An 8,141-nucleotide genomic window follows, 5' to 3' on the forward strand; every position below is an offset into this window, starting at 1 on the left:
ACATTTACAATATACTGGAATAATTGTGCAAAAAGAAGGGGGCTGCTGTTGTTACCAAAGCAAACCTAAGAGGTCTTTTTGTGTGTGCTCACATTGTATTAGACTATGGGATGACAGTCACACACAAAAGTCTCGCAGCAAGAGAACTGAGCGATTCCTGGAGGAAATAAACGTTATCCTGAGAACAACAGCTGAACCAAAATCCCATAAGCCAGGAAAAACAGCTACACAATTACACTAACAGGTGGCTGGTTTCAAAACAAATTTCAAGGTCTGACAGCTCTGTGCACCTGCTATAGGCTGCTTTCTTTTTAAGGGGTTGAGTTTGGCATGATCCATACATAAAAACTATGGTTTGTATTAATAAGAAAAGCCACCCCTGCATTCGAGAGACGATAAATGTCTAGAATTAGCCAATAGGCAGTTTCCCTAATTTTACATTCTGTCTTAGTGCAAAAGTAATGTTGGAGCCAGAAGTTGTTAGTGTCAAATTGAGGGATATAATGAGCAATTTCTTTCACGATCATGAGCACCAGAAAATTAATCCCAGTGTTCAGGACAGGCAAAACTATAACAAGGGCTATTTAATTCTGAGTTCAATATCTGAATAATTTTAGGGCAAATTTAGGACGTTTTAAAAGTTGTTATTTTAAATTTGGGTATGCCTTTTCTCTCTCCAGTGCAACTATAGATCAGGGTACACTTTTTTTTGTTTCTACTTTGGCCGAGGAATAAAATTGTTTTACCCACTTTCTCTGGACTGTCTGGCCCCATCACCTGGCATCTTTGGGAAGGTGCTGGGGCCACAGCACCCCATCAGGATCCATTGCCTGGGGCCCCACTTAAAAAACCCACACTACTCGGTGATTTGAGCAGTGATCCAGTGGTTGGGCCCAGGTCCCATTTTAATTTCCCACAACTCCCTAGAGCAATAAACAGCAACATGAAAGGATGATATGATTTAAATCATAATCTGGGCTGCCATACCAAATGAGTTTATTAAACAATACAATTTTCTTCTTAAGCTTCTTCTTAAAAGCTGCCCCCTCCCCCGGTACCAATATCTTGTCAGTGCTTGAGAAGTATTTGTCCCTGTTTTCCCTCAGATCCAAAGTTGTAACTTCATGTAACATTTTGGCCATTGCTGGCCATGCCATTAAAGGTAAAGGTACCCCTGACTGTTAGGTCCAGTCGCGGACGACTCTGAGGTTGCGCGCTCATCTTGCTTTATAGGCCGAGAGAGCTGGCATTTGTCCGCAGACAGCTTCCGGGTCATGCAGCCAGCATGACTAAGCAGCTTCTGGCGAACCAGAGCAGCATACAGAAACGCTGTTTGCCTTTCCGCTGGAGCGGTACCTATTTATCTACTTGTACTTTGATGTGCACTTTGCTGGCCATGCCATCACCCACTGTAATTACCCACACTGTCATTGTCAGGCATTAGCCAAAATAAAGGGGAAAGAACCATCTAAATTAGCCCTGCTTGACGCAAACTACACCCACCTGCCAATCACCTGATGTTATACAATGTCAGGCAGAAGACAATTAAAGGGATCTTGTATCTCTGATCTAAGTGTTAAGACAGACAATAAGCCCTCTATGATAGTAAAAGGTGGAAGAGAAATCTTTTATCTCTGATCTTAATGCTAAGCACCTACTGTTGTTGGCATCTGTCTGTCTCAGGAAACCCCGGAGGAGTGCACCTTCAGGGGTGTGTGAAGTCAAACTGTTGGGAGGTTGCAGCACCATCTGTGGCTGTAGAGACCAATATGGGAGAGACATGTTTTGTTGCAGCTGGGGCAATAGAAGGCATCTGGTTGTGCTAATGCAGATGCACCATGGCATTTCTTCTCTTTTCGCTTCTCCCAGTGGTCATTCCTCCTCTGGTCACTGCTATGGAGACACGCAGCTGTAAGATCAGGCACCAGCCCTCTGTCTGCCTGCTCTTTGACAGTAAAAGGCAGCATTTCTCCCCATGCCCACACCAGCACTGTGATTTGTTAAAGGTACTGTGAGGGGTAAACTACAGTGCCCAGAATTCTTTGGCAGAAACTATAAAAAGCAGAGACATCACTTTGCTGACAAAGGTACATATAGTTAAAGCTGTGGTTTTCCCAGTACAGTGGTACCTCTGATTACATACTTAATTCATTCCGGAGGTCCGTTCTTAACCTGAAACTGTTCTTAACCTGAAGCACCACTTTAGCTAATGGGGCCTCCTGCTGCCACCGCGCGATTTCTATTCTCATCCTGAAGCAAAGTTCTTAACCTGAGGTACTATTTCTGGGTTAGCAGAGTCTGTAACCTGAAGTGACTGTAACCTGAAGCGTATGTAACCTGAGGTACCACTGTAGTGATGTATGGAAGTGAGAGCTGGACCATAAAGAAGGCTGATTTCCGAAGAATTGATGCTTTTGAATTATGGTGCTGGAGGAGACTCTTGAGAGTCCCATGGACTGCAAGAAGATCAAACCTATCCATTCTGAAGGAAATAAATCCTGAGTGCTCATTGGAAGGACAGATCCTGAAGCTGAGGCTCCAATACTTTGGCCACCTCATGTTGGGCAAGATTGAGGGCTCAAGGAGATGGGGACGACAGAGGACGAGATGGTTGAACAGTGTTCTCGAAGCTACAAACATGAGTTTGACCAAACTGCGGGAGGCAGTGGAAGACAGGAATGCCTGGCATGCTCTGGTCCATGGGGTCACGAAGAGTCGGACATGACTAAACAACAAAAATGTGCTTTAAATGTATGGTGTGGATGTGAGCTGGGTTAAAGTGGACCTTCCAAGTGTCCCTATTTTCCAGGGACAGTCCCAGATATACAGAGGCCATCCCAGTTTCTGATTTGATCCTGGAATGTCCAACTTTTCCTTAGGGTGCCCCTATTTTCCTCAGAGAAATGTTGGAGGGTATGGAGTTATCTGACTCCCGAGCCATCTGAAGGCAGCCCTGTATAGGGAAGGGTTTTTTATGTTTACTGTTTTTAAAAAAAATGTTTTTGTATATGTTGGAAGCTACCCAGAGTGGCTGGGGCAACCCAGTCAGATGGGTGGGGTATAAATAGTATTTTTTATTATTATGGAATAGGACGTCCCTATTTTCATCAGAGAAATGTTCGAGGGTATGGTTAAAAGTTGCCACTGACTACACAATCAACAGGGAACTGTCCCAACTTGCTGTTGGAAAGCATCCACATATGTTAAAAGTGTTTGCAAAATATACACTGGTTGCATTCAGACATCGTATTTTTAGGTGTACATGCTAAGGGCCAGTTTGTATTTATGCTTATCAGTAGTGAAGTATATTTGGTATTAGGCTGTCAGTCTCTGCAGTATTGAGATATTCACATTTCTTTGCTATTTAAAGCAGGCTGAATGCAGATTTTTTTCCAAAGTATTTTGAATATTGAATTTGAATTAGCTTTCTGACGTTGCCCAAAGCATCTAGAAAAGCATAAGTGGAACTGATCCCATGAGTACATTAGGCTTAAAAACCTATTAAGGAAACTTAACTATTAGCTAGTAATGCTTATTATTCATATAATTTGTTCACAGACCGGAAGACCAGTGCGATTGAACCAGAGAAATGTGAACCAGAGAGATGTAGAATTATTCAGATCTGCAAAACTATGGTAGTCCTCTGTGATCTCAGGAAGGATTTAATTCCTTGAACTTAAATTCTACTGTATTGCAAAGGTCACTGTGCAGTCATCAAAACACTTTCCATTCTAAGTGCTTGGAGCGCTTTGTGCTTATGAAGGAGCTTGACTTCTTCCTGTGAGATGTCAGCACTTCCTCTGGTGGTGTTGGGTTCATAGCTCCCTGAGCCATTAGGATTTTGGAAGTATTTCTGTAGCTTTTGGCAAGGAGAAGAGTTCCATCTCCTCAGTTCACACAATTATGAAACGCATATGCCCAGGATAAATGATCATTCCAGCCTCATTACCTGAACAGCTTGATGAAGTTTGTGGAAGATGGGACAAAAATTAGAAAAACAGGTGGGGGGGAAATGGTCCAGGAGACTTGATGTAAAAAGTACATGCTGCACAAATGTCTACTTCTGAATATCATGCTCCCTAGGGTCTATTGAACGGCAGAGTACTATTTGCATATGCATTTTGAATTAGCTTGTTACAGGTCAGGAACTGCTAAAATCATACCTTACATTTAGAGTGTGTGTGTGTGTGTGTGTGTGTGTGTGTAAAAAAGGGCAACAGGACAAAAAAAGTACACCCTGAAGAAGAACCATACAAAAACACAGAACACAAAATGAGTAAGAAGCAAAATTACTATACGGGTATACCTACAACTAACACCAGTGGGACAGGGGAAAAAAGTTTGAAGGGCATGAGGAGGAGACAAAGGGCCAAATAAGTTCAATAATTTCCCCAAACAAAATCATACTGGGCTGTAATGAGACAACCCATTGTGTGAGTAGAATCTACCAGAAGTGCTGTGAATGCACAGAAAACACTAGGGATATGGTTTTCTTGGAGAAGCTAACTCATGAACTCAAAGTCACCATAAGATTTTATAGTCATAAGCGAGCCCTTTCTTTATCTTACATGATGATAGGCTTTTAGCCTGTACTGGATTTTGGGACACCTGCACTTTGATACTAGCCTTGTCGCTCCTCAGGAGAGATTACACTTTACTTGACGTGATTTGGCTCACTATGGGAAGGAAACGGAATAAATAGAACTGGAAGTGCCAAGGTCACTTTTAATAGCACACGAATTACTTCTCAACAAGCTTCACAATTGCTTTGTTTCTTCCTCCCTGTAACATTATAAACAGGCATCGTCAAAGAAAACTAAAAAAAACCCCACACAAACACAAGGAAGCTGCAGAAGCTCTTAAGAAAGGACAGAAGTTGGCCAAAAGGGTTCACTGAGAATCCCATATTGTCCAGCAAGTGCATTTTGAAGTGACGTCCAAAAGGCTGGCTTTGTTTTTTTAAAGAGGAAGCAGCTATATTGTCCTGTATTCCTGTGCTTTAAGCACAACATAAAACACATTGGAGGTGTAAATGCTGAGTGTAAGGCTCAACATTGTGACAACAGAAGGTTTTTTTTAAAAGAGTGATACATCCTAATGAAACAAACAAAAAAGCCTAATTCAGCATGCATTTCCCTATAGAATTCAATCCTATTGATTTCCATGAGGTTCCCAGACTGACAGCTGAATCTATTTCAGTGCTGGCCACGGGACAACATCTTCCGCTGCACCCAAGGACAGCAGGCTAGTTTAGGGAGCACAGGGAAGGCCATGTAAAACACACACTCCAGTACCTTGCCACCACTCACTCTCTGTTCCCCTGCATCCTCTGTCACGGGTGGTTGCCTCGCTTTGCCTAACGGTAGGGCCAGCCTTTCATAAAATCTGCGAGCCTTACCCACCTCCTCCCAGTTTTGTCTGATTGTGGCAGTCCCTGTAAACTTCTACGGAGGGGGTCATCACAAAAGGATACCACAATAGGGTATCAGGTTCTTTTTGCCCTGCTGTGTCAGTCAAGCACTGCTTTGTGTAAGGGTGTGTAGTATTTAAAGGAACCACATCATCTTGCAGTTCCTGAAAGAAGCATCAAATACAAACCAGATTTATAAGGTTCAGTAATTCACTGAGCTACATGAACAGCATTGGCTCGTTTTGTTTTCCCAAATGGCAAAGGCTGGCGAAATGTCATTTGAAAGGCCTCTTTAGCACCTTACCCTTTGGAAAGGATTCAAGGTTTTTTGTTTTTTTTTAAGGGTGACCTTTAGCTCACTATGTCTCTAAAAATGTGTGACGGAGGAAGAGATGCATTAAAAGAGATGCTCCTTGTGGTTGTTCTCATCTTCCCACCTGCCATTCAGTCACTTCTTACAATTGCTGCATTTGTTATACAGGACTGAGAATCGGGAATCTGATTCATGCCATTGGCACTTAAGTTTTTTAATGCACTGGCTGCTGCTTTGTTATTAACTCTTTTTATAAGGTTCTGTTGGTGACTGATCACATCTTCAGTTAGCCCTTCCTTGCCTGTGAAACGCTCTTTCTTTTAAACCCGAAGTTCACATGTCCAGGGCCAAATACTTTACATCACTTACCATGGTCCAGTAATCCTTTGACCACTCTGATGTACTAACAGTAATGAAAGGAGAGAGGCGAATGCATACTTTAGGGAAAAGCAGGGACTTGACTCTTCATTCATGATTATCAGCTTGAGTAAAAATTCTTCCCACTTGAGTTCAGAGCTACTAGCCACAATGGCTATGCTTGATCTCCACTGTAGCAGGCAGTATGCCTAGGACCCTCGTACTTATGGGACCGCTTCTCCCGGTATGCCCCACGGAGGACCTTAAGGTCCATAAATAGCAACACCCTAGAGATCCCGGGCCCTTAGGAAGTCAGATTAGCCTCAGCCAGAGCCAGAGCCTTTTCAACACTGGCTCTGGCCTGGTGGAACGCTCTGTCTCATGAGACAAGGGCCCTGCAGGATCTGATTTCTTTCCGCCTGGCCTTTGGTTGGAATCAACTTGATCCCTTCCCCCTCTTTCCTTTTTCCTTTCTCCTTCTGTGGTGGAACTCCTATTTAGGGACTTCCCTGGCTTTTTTCTGGCCCGTGTAGGACCAGTCTGGATAGTTGGCCTTGGTGAAGATTTGAAGGTTTTCATCCCCAAAAAGTTTTTGATTTGAGTTTCTACTGAAATGAGGCTGCATTTTAATGTTGTACTTAATCTTGTTTTTAAGTTGTATTTTAATCAATTGTTTTTACCTGGTGTTAGCCGCCCCAAGCCCAGTCTTGGCTGGGGAGGGCAGGGTATAAATAAAATTATTATTATTATTATTATTATTATTATTATTATTATTATTATTATTTACCAGTTGCTGGGAATCACAAGTGGGGGAAGTGTTCTTGTGCTCAGGTATACTGCTTCTGGGCTTCCCATAGACACCTGGCTGGCGACTGTTGACAACAAGATGGCCTGATCCAACAGGTTCTTCTTATGTTCCTATGTTCTTGCACATGTGGTGAAAGGTTCACAGGGCAAATGATTTCCCTCTTGAGCAGTGGTGTTGCACAGAGGGAATGCCAGGGAGTACAGCTCTAGAGGAGCAATGGTGTCACCGTTAGGAGGGTAAGTGATGGGCTCTCCTTGCTATGGCAAAGGAGGTGATAACAAGGCTTTCAGGTTTTACTATTATTTGTGACATATTAGCATAGAGGAAGTAAGACAATGAGGCTAGCTTCCTATTCAATGACCGTCCCCAAATATTTATCTGTAATTAACACAGCTCCCTTCCCTTTTTTTTTTTTTATCTCTCGGGGGGGGGGGATATCATGGTGAGTTACTGTGCTTCAAAATTTACCAATATGCCACTGCTTTTGAGCAAACCCAAGCCAAGTCTTCTCTTACGCCCCTGCTCATCTTATTTCACACTTTAACCCAGACTTTCCAGATTTGGTGCCATCCAGCTGCTTTAGACTGCAGCTCCCACTAGCCCCAGCCAACATGGTTGAGGAAGGCTGCTTCCTCAGGATGGTAACGTGAGGTAAAATGAATACATGTATGTGAGAGAGACATTGCTGTGCTGGAGCTGTGGTTGTTTTGGTCCCATGGATCACTGGGTTGTTGGAAGTCCCTTCCCAGTTAACAGGGGAAAAATGACCACAGTGCTTGACCAAAGTGTCAAAATGCAAAAAAACTTTGTTCTCATTGAAACCAATGGGAATTTAAATTAATACATGACTAAGGTTGCATCCTCACTTTACATTTAAAGCACATGAGTACTTCAAATGTATGGTACAGATGTGAGCTAATTTGTCCCAACTAAGCTCAGCTGAGCTCAACTAACTTGTTGCAGCTAATCTTTACTAACTAGGGCTGCAGTACCAACTCCATGTATTTGGGTGTAAAGCCCAATAAATTCAGTACGGCTTAGTTGTAAGTAAACATGGTTGGTGTTATGGTGTTAGTCTGGATCCAACCCTATGTATGTGGCAGGCTAAAATAACTTAAACCCCTGCATGCTATTGGTGACCTTTACTAACCCTGCTATGGCCATGGAAGTCTGCATTGTAAGATGCCTTTGTTTCTTGCGCTTATTTGTTTTTTGATACTATCTATGAGTGTTGAGCGATTTCTTCCTGTAGG

The sequence above is a fragment of the Podarcis pityusensis genome (assembly GCF_964106645.2).
Source record: "Podarcis pityusensis genome assembly, chromosome: 1".
Lineage (NCBI taxonomy): Eukaryota > Metazoa > Chordata > Lepidosauria > Squamata > Lacertidae > Podarcis > Podarcis pityusensis.